General features: G+C 35.1%; 1 protein-coding gene across 6 annotated transcripts in view; it reads right to left on the reverse strand.

Moving 5' to 3' along the window:
• The window catches only part of GALNT13 (polypeptide N-acetylgalactosaminyltransferase 13), a 656510-nt gene that overhangs the window by 228498 nt on the left and 415687 nt on the right, over positions 1-12325 (reverse strand).

Genomic DNA, 12325 nt, shown 5'->3' on the forward strand with positions numbered 1-12325 from the left:
ACCGAAATCAGATTGATTATAATCTTTGAAGCCGAAGATGGAGAAGCTCTATACAGTCAGCAAAAAACAAGACTGGCAGCTGACTGTGGCTCGGGTCATGAACTCCTTATTGCCAAATTTCAGACTTAAATTGAAGAAAGTAGGGAAAACCACTAGACCATTCAGGTATGACCTAAATCAAATCCCTTACAATTATACAGTGGAAGTGACAAATAGATTCAAGGGATTAGATCTGATAGACAGAGCGCCTGAAGAACTATGGACAGAGGTTCTGACATTGTACAGGAGGTAGTGATCAAAACCATCCCCAAGAAAAAGAAATGCAAAATGGCAAAAGGTTGTCTGAGGAGGCCTTACAAATAGCAGTGAAAAGAAGAGAAACGAAAGGCAAAGGAGAAAAGGAAAGATATACCCATCTGAATGCAGAGTTCCAAAGAATAGAAAGAAGAGATAAGAAAGACTTCCTCAGTGAACAATGCAAACAAATAGAGGAAAACAATAGAATGGAAAGACTTAGAGATCTCCTAAGAAAATTAGAGATCTCTTCAAAGCAACATTTCATGCAAAGATGGACACAATAAAGGACAGAAACGTTATGGACCTAACAGAAGCAGACGATATTAAGAAGAGGTGGCAAGAATACATAGAACTATACAAAAAAGATCTTAATGACCCAGATAACCATGATGGGGTGATCACTCACCTAGAGCCTGACATCCTGAAGTGTTACGTCAAGGCTTAGGAAGCACCACTATGAATAAATCTAGTAGAGATGATGGAATTCCAGCTGAGCTATTTCAAATCCTGAAAGATGATGTACTCAATACGCCAGCAAATTTGGAAAATTCAGCAGTGGCCACAGGAATGGAAAAAGTGTTTTCATTCCAATCTCAAAGAAAAGCAATGCCAAAGAATGTTCAAACTACCACACAATTGCACTCATTTCACACACTAGCAAGGTAATGCTCAAAATTCTCCAAGCTAGGCTTCAAAAGTTCATGAACCAAAAACTTCCAGTGAATTCAAGCCGGATTTAGAAAAGGCAGAGGAACCACAGATCAAATTGCCAACACCCTTTGTATCATAGAAAAAACAAAAGAATTCCAGAAAAACATCTACTTTTGAGTCATTAACTATACCAAAGCTTTTGACTGTGTGGATCAAAACAAACTGGAAAATTCTTAAAGAGATGGGAATACCAGAACACCTTACATGCCTCCTGAGAAACCTGTGTGCAGGTCAAGAAGCAACAGCTAGAACAGGACATGCAACAATGGACTGGTTCCAAATTGGGAAAGGAATACATCAAGGCTGTGCATTGCACCCTGCTTATTTAACTTCTATGCAGAGTACATCATGTGAAATGCTGGGCTGGATGAAGTACAAGCTGGAATCAACAAAGCCAGGGAAAACACCAATAACCTCAGATATGCAGATGACACCACCACAAGTACCACGTAGTCAAAGCTATGGTGTTTCCAGTATTCATGTAGACTATAGTCCACTATTCATGGATATAAAGAAGGCTGAGCACTGAAGAATTGATACTTTTGAACTGTGGTGTTGGAGAAAACTCTTGAAATTCCCTTGGACTGAAAGGAGATCAAATCAATCAATCCTAAAGGAATTCAACCCTGAATATTCATTGGAAGAACTGATACTGAAGCTCCAAATACTTTTGCCACCTGATGTGAAGAGCCAACTCATAAGAAAAGGCCTTAATGCTGGGAAAGATTGAAGGTAGTAGAAGGGGATGACAGAGGACGAGATGGATGGATAGCATCACCAACTCAATGGGCATGAGTTTGAGTAAACTCTGACAGATGGTGACGGACAGGGAAGCCTGGCATGCTGCAGTTGTGGGAGATGGTGAAGAACAGGGAAGACTGGCATGCTGCAGTCCATGGGGTTGCAAGGAGTTGGACATGACTGAGCAACTAAACAAGAATCAATCAATGCTGTTAGTGTCCTGACTTCAATACCATCCAACTTTTCCCCTATTTCTCTTCTTCTCCTTGGGCCTCTCTGTTCCCTGAGACCAACTGGTATCCCTACAATGATTTCTAAGTGTTCAAGTGAAAGAAAAAGTCACACATATCTCACTTCAAATAAACAACTAGAAATGAGTCAGCTTAGTGAGGAAGGTGTGATAAAAGTCAAGACAGTCCTAAAGATAGGTCTCTTGTACCAAATAAATACGTTGTGAATGCAATGAAAAACTTCTTGAAGAAAATTAAAAGTGCTACTCCAGTAAACCATGAATAATAAGAAAGCAAGACAGTCTTATTGCTGATATGGAGAAGATTTGAGTGGTCTGCATAGAAAATCAAATCAGCTACATTTCCTAATCAAAACTTAATCTGGAGCAAGGCCCTAACTCTCTTCACTTTTATCAAGCCAGAAAGAAGAAAGTTTGGAAGCTAGAAGAGGTTGCTTTATAAAGTTTAAGGAAAGGAGCTGTCTCTATAACATAAAAATCAAAGGGAAGAGGCAAGTGCTGATGTAGAAGCTTCAAATTATGTGGAACTCTAGCTGAGATAATTAAGGAAGGTCACTATAGTAACAGCATATTTTCCATGTAGATTAAACAGCCTTATATTGGCTGAAAATGCCATCTTAGCATCTACAGCTAGAGAGGAGAAGTCAATGCTTGGGTTTCAAAGCTTCAGTGGATAGTCAGTCTTATCAGGGGCTAGTGAAACTGGTGACTTTAAGTTGAAGCCAATGCTACTTTATCATTCTGAAAACCCTAAAGTCCTTGAGAATTGTGCTGTATCTACTCTACCTGTTACCTCTAAAGGGAGCAACAAAGCCTGGATGATAGCACATCTGTTTACAACACGGTTTATTGAATATTTTAAGCTCATTATTGAGACCTACTGCTCAGAAAAAAAGATTTCTTTCAAAATATTATTGTTCATTGACAATTCATCTGGTCACTGTAGAGCGCTAATGGAGATGTACAACAACATTAATATTGTTCTCATGCTTGCTAACACAACATCCATTCTGCAGCCCATGGATCAAGCAGTACTTTTGATTTTCACGTCTTAATCCTTAAGAAATACACTTCATTAGGTTGTAGTTGTCATTGGTAGTGATTCCTCTGACGGATCTGGGAAAAATCAATCGAAAACTTTCTGGAAAAGATTCACCCATCTAGATGCCATTAAGAACATTCACACTTCATGGGAAGAGGTCATAATATCAATATTACTAGGAATTTGGAACAAGTTAATTGCAATCCTCAAGAACGACTTTGAGGGGTTCAAAACTTCAGTGCAGGATACAACTGCAGATGTGGTAGAAATATCAAGAGAACTAGAATTAGAGATGGAGCCTAAAGATGTGCCTGAACTGCTGCAAACTCATAAGAAAACTTTATGATGTGGAATTGCTTCTTATTAATGAGCAGAGAAAGTTTATGGAGATGGAATCTATTCCTGGTGAAGAGTCTGTGAAAACTGGGGAATGACAACAAAAGATTTAGAAACTATATAAACTTAGTTGATAAAGCAGTGACAGGATTTGAGAGGACTGACTCCAGTTTTGAAAGGATTTCTGTAAATAAAATGTTATCTAATAACATTACACGCTACAGAGAAATAGTTTGTGAAAGGAAGAGTCAATCGATGTGGTAAGCTTTACTGTCTTAAGAAATTTCTACAATCACACCAACTTTCTAGTAAGCCCACCCTGATTTGTCAGTAGGCATAAACAGCAATATCCAGGCAAGACCCTTCACCCCTGTAGGCTCAGATAATGGTTAGAATTTTTTAGCAAGTATTTTTTAGCTAAGGTATATACATTGCTTTAGATGCAGTGCTCTTGCATACTTAATAGACTACAGCATGATATAAACATAACTTTTAAGTGCACCAGGATACCAGAAAATGTCTTTCTCACTTTAACCCAATATTCACTTTATTGCAGCAGCCTGGAGCCAAACCCACAACCTCTAAGGTATACCTGCAACCTTTCAGCTACCTGTTCATTGACTATTGAAAGTGAGTTGCTCAGTCACGTCTGACACTTTGTGACCCCATGAACTGTAGCCCGCCAGCTTCTTCTATCCATGAGATTCTCTGTCCATAGGATTCTCTAAGCAAGAATATTGGAGTAGTTTGTCATTTCCTTCCCCAAGGGGTCTTCCCAACCCAGGGATCAAACTCAGGTCTTCTGCATTGCAGGCAGATTCTTCACTGGCTGAGCCATCAGGGAAGTCTCTGTTCATTGACTATTACATCTGTATGTCATGCCTTTGATTTTTAGATTGTCCCTTTGAGCTTACAAAACTGCTCAATTAAGTTCTGCCCTAAACTACATCTTCACTCCATTCTATTGCTCATTTAAACCAGGGACATTTATTTTCTGTATCTTTCACTGGTGACCTTATTGAAAGGATGCTTTTTACATACTCCCTCAACTCCTCTTGACCTTCTAACTAGAATCTGGATCTTTCTCCCATCCCTGCAATAACTTCTTTCTGGAAGAGACTATTGATTATGAACTTCAATAGCCTTTCCTCTGAAAGCATTTAACACAATCTATCAGCCTCCTTGCTTGAAATTCTTTTCACCTCTGACTCCCACTGCATTGTTCTAGAGAGTTTTCTCCTTCTACCAATTTGAATATTGTATGATACTTATTGATGCCCCTTCCTTTCCATTGCTGGATGTCAGATCTCAAAATGTAGTCTTCTCAAGGGTCTCTCAGAGGACCTTTTCTCTTTCTAAACTCTTTACTTGGTCTTATGCCTTTAGCGTCACCTCTATGAGGTTGACTCTTAATTTAGGTAGTCTCTTCTCTGCATTGGTTGTGCTCTTTCAATAACTAATTAGATGCTTTCTTTAAAAAACTCCTCCTGACTCTGCTCAGTGTATATAACAGAGAAAGTGCTACCATGTCTGCTTCTCTTTCAAAGACCTCTATTTCCTTCTAAAGTCCTAAGACTTTATTCATCAGATTTTATTTCATCAAACCACTATTCAGCACCTTTATCATTTTGCCTCATTCAGTCATTTCCCACATACTTCCTCCTTTTTAAGTATTTTTTGACACATCTCTTTTACCCAATTTTCATCCTTATTTCTAACTATTTGTTATGGAATGTTCTTGCTTCTGCAGTCTGCAACTTCCAAAATGTATTCTACAAACCATAGCCTGATTAATTTCTCTAAATAAAAATTCCTCTTAAAACATTAACCAGATGTTCGAAAATCTGTATTTAAAAAATTTCAGATTTTATATTATTTTGCCATCAGTGACCTAGAGCTACCCAATGAGCTCCTTCATTTAACTATCTTTATGTATTTAAAGTGCTTAGTGGGCTTCTCAGGTGGCGCTAGTAGTAAAGAACCTGCCTGCCAAAGCAAGAGGTACAGAAGACATGGGTTCAATTGATCCCTGGATCAGGAAGATCCCCTGGAGGAGGGCATGCATCCCATTCCAGTATCCTTGCCTGGAAAATCCCATGGACAAGGGAACCTGGGGGCATACAGTCCATGAGGTCACAAAGAGTCAGACATGACTGAAGCAATTAAGCATGTACACATGCAAAAAGTTTAGTTGTTTGCAGTAAATGCTTCACACTTTCAAACCTTAGTACATCTATTCATCCATTTGCCACTTAAATCTTCCTTTGTAAACTCCCCTTAAATGTTTAAACCTGCTCCAGGTTGATGTAATATTTATGTAGTCCATACAGGCTGGCTTTGGTACAAACCTCTTCCCTCCAATCTGGTTGTCATCTTTCCCTTCTTGCTTGTACTATAGCACTGTTTCTCTTGAGGCAACTGTCACTTCTTATTGAGTATTATATTTATTACTATAAACATCTTACCACTTTTATAAGTACAGTTAATATATTGGTTTAATAGTAATAGACATTTATTGAATAAGTGAAATAAAAAAGAAAGAATATGTATCCCCGTGTCCATATCGTCAAAGTTACCTGCAACTGTATTTCTGAAACTGTGAAAAAAAAAATTATTTGCTTACATCTGCTAAATTGATAATAAAGATGGCTTCATGAATTCCAGGATATTTAAAGACCTTATCATCTAGTAAGAATTTTGGGAATTGAGTTTGATAGTATTTTAAGAAATAAAGATATAAAGCTTTACAACAACACAGAGTAGTGAAGAACTTGAAAAGTAAGGATTTGACAAGGAAAAATACTGACAATTTTCATCAAAACTTCATAAGGCAAAAGAAATTGTGATAGAATACATTTTATTATTCAGTAATGCTAAAGTGGAATGATGCATTTTCACCAATAAGACGATATATCCTGTATTTTACACTGGGCTGGTATAAGCACCGTGTGTATGAAAAGAAGGTACACAGTAAAGAGACTCCAAGATGAAGCTAGTTAGTTTTAGGAGTATGGACTTTGTATCTGGACTGACTAGGTGTGAAGCTCAATTCCACAATGTGACCTTCAGCAAGTCCCTTTTCCGTTCTTTAATTTGATCATCTATAAGTTGGGGATATGCGTTAATGTATGTGATACTCTTAGAATAGTATCAGCACTAAGCAAGTACTGCACGCTTAAATTTTAGTTTTAGTGAAGAAGAGAAAAACATCTGTTTGTCAAGATGATAATCAGCTTTATCTTATTTTCAGACTCTAATCAATTTTTATTAGAAGTGTAATATTTTAGTGCTTTAAAATCCCTACAGATTTGATCAACCAAATATAACTGCAGTGTATTTGAATATTTTGTTCAGGGACCCCTAAGTAGTTGATGGTCCAGTTGAGAAAAAAATTCCTTCTATATATCAATCATCTATCTCTCCATCTAACCAGCTTCCAGTTATCCATATAACTCACACAACAAAATATTTGATATAGCTAATTTGAAAGTCTTTTCCTGATTTCAAGCTCCAAATTTATGTACCATGTTTTTCTGTGAATGTTAGTACTGCTCTTCAAAGCAATTTCTTTTAAAGTTATTGAAACATCACTTCTTCTCACTAATCCTTTGATATACTAGGATTCTATTTAATCTTACTTGGCAAATAACCAGGGTCTCTGGAGAAAAGTCTGAAGAAGATTTGTGAGACTATAGCTCAGCTTTCGGCTGTTATTTGCAGTGGTCAAATTCCACAGTATCTAGACAATCAGTTTTAGCTCTGCATTAATAATATTTCTCACATATTATAAACCATGATAAAGAGAAATGAAAAGCATAAACATTTTATTATTTATACAAATGTGAGGCAAATAGCTGAAATAGTTCCATAAGTTTGATTTTGTTCAAGTCATAAAAAAAAAATAATGACTTCAATTGGTTAACCACTGTGAATGTTTAGAAACTAAAGGAAATTTAGACACTGAGTTTCTCTCCTTCCTTCTGTATTCTGTCAACTATACTTAATATAAAAAAAGAAGAAAAGAAAGAAAGGAAGCAGAGGCATAAACTATTCTTTTACTAGAGTAAATAATGAATAATTGCATATTGAATGTAATTAAAGGTTTTTGGATAGAAAAAAGCAGGAAGTTTAGTGGAATATTGCACATCACAACACTGATTTGAACATATGTTTGAGTAAGAAGATGCAGCTTTTGGTACAGAAGAAACTGTTACTTTAAGAGTTATGCCAACTTAGGCTCTGAGCAGGAAGCTTGTTCAGATCCTGCAGAGTCTATGGAACACAAATAATTTCAAAGCTATATTTAAAGGATAAGAAAAAAATTAAAGTTCTGCCCAATAGGGACAAATGGCTTGTTTTTCTGCCAAAGAATCCATTTATCAAGAAGTACTAGAATCAAATACATTAACTTGTGCTTAAGGACCTATAGTCCCAAAGAAGGAACAGTTTTTTTTCTTTTTCCTAAATCCTTTTTCATAATCCTCAGCACTTGATAAAACTCTAAACTTCCAAAGAGGATATACAGTAAATGGTGCAAATTCCCTTATTTTTTTTCATTTAATGCTTTAGATGGGTCAAAATAAAAAATGGGGCCAGATGTTTAAAAATGTTTTTGTTAATTAATTATTCCATATATAAATATGATAGTTTATTTATCACCATGTAAACTTTCTGTACTAGTCTTGTTTCCATCTCATTTCAACAGATTGCTAGGAAACTCTTGCAAATTATCCCCTAAACCATTAGGAAGTAATATACTATAAAGGTGCTATTTTCTCCAAAGAATATAAAGATTCCACCTGGGGTAGAATATTTTTTTCTCAAAATCAACATATATTAGATTTCAATACAAGTAGGTATGAATGTTGAACTGTTGAACATTCTTAAGTTCAACTCTTTTGAAATCTACTCTATGCACAAACTTCACTTTCTCTGTGCTGTTTCTTTAGCATCTCTTATTTTAAAGAGGTGTCTCACAGGCATTATCTCTGCTTCTTTTATCCAATTTAAAAGTGCAATTTTCACTGGACTGAGGAAAATAAAGTCGATAGCTAAAAACTAAGAAATATATCACAAGTTACTAGTATATAATAACAAATATTGTCTCAGATTTTACAGAATAAGTGTATTTCACTTATTATACTTCCTAATAAATTGGAGTCAGTGATTATTTGGGGGGAGTGGGAAATCAAACTGGCAAAAGGTATCAGGATATTAAAACAAATTTCATATTGCTTGAATGCATAATTCTAAAGAGACTATATTATATGCAAAAACTGTAGATCACAGATGCAAATGGCAAAAAAATAAAGTGTAAAACTCTCAGGTTGACTTTGATTATTGAAAATTGAAAAAGAGCTTGGTAAATAATTTAGATATTACCAACCATTAAAATTTTTATCTGTGAAAATGTTTAATGGCATAGAAAGATACTTAGTTAATATACCAACTTTTAAAGTGTGGAGAAATGTATTTGGAAAGAAATGCGCTGGAAGTAAATATAACAAAATACTAAAGAACTGGCTCACTGGTGTTCTGTTTAAAAATACAGATATTTTTCACATTTATTTTTCAATCCATGTATCTTATATTATCAGAAATAAAGTTAAAATTACCTTTAAAATAGTCTCAAATTTCATGTAATGTTTTATAGCACTTCACCAGTTAAAAGCAAGGCAAGGAGGATAATTTTCCATTTCAGTGTTAAGAAGAATTGGTAAATTCTCAATAGGAGGAGCTTGAAATATAACTCAGAGCCTCCAAAGCCAACTTCAATGCCCCTTCTGTCATATCATATTAGAAGGACACAGGAAATAATATACATGAACACTATGAGTAATTAATAATAATTGTAACCCAAGTTGTTATTAATACTATTGTTTAATTTATTTGATTTTCTTTATAAATTCCTAATTTCAATTGAGAGAAAAATACATGTATGAGATTATACAAGTGTTAACAAAAATGGACAAAGTAAAATGTGTCAGAAATAAAAAACTGATCATGGCATTTATGCTTCATTCATTCAGTATTATGCTAGCATGGATTAGAAGACAATCTAGAACTCTTGTTTTGCTTGAGAAAAATATTGAACATGGTACTCAAAGTAAGAATGGAGTTTTACTAAGAATATTAATAATGACAAAATGTGAAAAAAGAAGTCCATTAAGTAAGACACAAAGGGGAAAGATAAATAGACTTGATAAATAACCCTGCAGACTTTTAATTAAGTAATCTATTTTAATCAGTGAGAAATTAAAGTAGAAACTAATATCTTTATAACTATTTATTTAGGGTTACTTGCAGGGCATACTTAAGAGATAAACACAATCAGTAAGATTTAAGAGTCAGGTTCTTTTTCAGAAGCACACACCTCTCTATCAGCTGACTTTGTTTAAATCCTGTACCTCCACTCTCTCCACTTGTGCTGGCCTTTTCCTTATCCAGTAGACTTATGGCTGATGCCAGACACTGAGCAGGGCTTGTGTGTTCGATGACTTTCAAACTCAGCCATTTTTCAGGCAGTAGCCTCTCAATCAAAGATTATAAATGATTTAAAAGATTGTGCTGCTCTTAGTTGCTCAGTCATGTCCGACTCTGCGACTCCATGGACTGTAGTCTTCCAGGCTCCTCTGTCCATGGGGATTCTCCAGGCTAAAATACTGGAGTGGTTGCCATGCCCTCCTCCAGGGGATCTTCCCAACCTAGGGATCGATCCCACATTGTAGGCGAATTCTTTACTGTCTGAGCCATCAAGGAAGCCCTTTAAAAGATGACAGCCATGCAAATAAAAATATGTGAAGCCAATTAGTTGCAATAAGCATACTTCTCTCACCTGTGATTGGGACACAGATCCAGAGAAACATTTCTCCAAGTGCAAGAATGAAAAATGACAGTTGATCCTCAGCCTCAGAATCAGGGAGACACACATTAAAAAAGGAACTGGGGGATTGGGCTAAAGTTTCATGCTATTTCTACATGGGCATCTTTTACTCAATTCCTCCTGATTATGCCAAGTAGGAATATTGGACCATTGTAGCAAAATCTTCTTATTTCTAAAGAATAGCTTGAAATTTAGATTTTTATTTTAAATATCTCATTTTAAAAACACTGGTAATTTTAATAAATGCCGAACATTATATAGGCCAAAGAAAACACATCTATAGAGCATATTTGACACACAAGCTCTGGTTAATGACCTCTGGTTTAATAATTTGATTACTATATTGTTGTACATATAGTTGAGATATTTCTGAAAAGTCATATAATCTGATGACTAAAATGTCAAGGACAGTTTACTGATTACAGAAAACTAAATAGAAAGAACAACGCTGGATTATGTATGCTATTATTCCACACTCATAACTTCACAAATGCCAAGCATTTCATCAACTCCATTTATTATCAAAAAGAAAATATCAAAGACCAGAGGTTGACAATAGAATAATAAATATAACCATCATAAACTTTACTTTAAATGCAGCATAACTAAGGTTAGGTTACAAGTTCAAGTTGTTTCTCTGTGTATGCAGATGTGTGATTGTATTTCTAAATGATGACTAACTAGCCAATTATAGTCCCTAGAAAGTTCTGTCATAACTGACATTTTAAATGAAGCATTCTGCTACGAAAACCAAAATTTCAACCTCATTTTAATCACTTTAGCTATGCAGAATTCTGTTAATCAAGTAGAAAAAAAAGTGTCTTTAACACTTACAATGATTTATCTGTTTGTATGAATGTGAGAAAAATGATCACACCTTCAAGTAATAGATTACAAGTACAGAGAAAGTTCACATTACAGCTATGCTGATGAAAATTACCTGCAGGCTGTTACAACACAGCCTGTGAATTAATTAACCTTTTGCCATAGAAATCTAGAAACTTCAGCAAAGACTGAGTTCTCTGTTTCTCTGGGTTTAGCTTCCTCAGCACTGAAGTACGTTCCCTTCGCAGTGAAAATACTGTGCAATTTACTGAGGCAAACAAATAAACATACTCAGATTCCATCATTGCTCCATGTTATTATAATAAAATCACATAAGTTGAGATTAAAACATAGCAATTTAGATGTTTCCTCTTTTCAGTTAAAGATGAGAAATAATGTTTGATTTTGCCATAGATCTTTAATTTTATGAATAAGACTGGCAGTTTCTTAGTATGAATAATGGCTACCTCTTAATTATGTATGTTCTGAATTTGGGAGAAAATAATTAAATAAAGCAGAACTTTTGCCAACATGTTAAAAAATAAGTACTCACATGCATTCTTCTAAACTTCATTTTCAAATAAATAAACACACTATCTCTATTGGAGTGTACTGGTCAAGTACTTTGATAATTTCCACTTGGGATCTGAAGCTGAGAAAGCATCTAACAATAAATAAAGCTATGATCTAGGGAAATAGTATTTCTAAATAAACAATGGTAATATGAGCCATTGTATTCCTTGAAGTTGTTAAAGCCAAGGATCAATAAGACATGGTGAATGTGAAGATGACAGCAAGCCTTAAGGACTACTAAATTATACTCTACATATTGACATAATAATTTCACATCCTTATGCAACTGTTTAGAAATACTTTTTTCTTTGATGTAATTAATATCTCAAGAGGGTTAACAGTCCCAATACTTAATTGTTCAATAAGAAGCAGTTAGAGTTCGTCTATTAACTTTTTTTTTTTTTTTGAGCTAGCTTCAATCAATTCATTATATAATTAGTCTTAACAATGGATAAGCCATTCTCTCAGTAGGTTAGGAGACATTGTTGTTTAGATAATGGGTTTTATATATATTGTTTTAAAACATTAGGGTATTTCTCTATTCTCTCTCTCTTTGGTCATCTGTATGTATGTGCTCAGTTGTGTCCGACTCTTTGCAACCCTCTGCTGTAGTCCTCCAGGATCCTCTACCATGGAATTTTCCAGACAAGAATACTGGAGTGGGTTG

The sequence above is a fragment of the Bos taurus genome, chromosome 2, assembly GCF_002263795.3.
Source record: "Bos taurus isolate L1 Dominette 01449 registration number 42190680 breed Hereford chromosome 2, ARS-UCD2.0, whole genome shotgun sequence".
Classification (NCBI taxonomy): Eukaryota; Metazoa; Chordata; class Mammalia; order Artiodactyla; family Bovidae; genus Bos; species Bos taurus.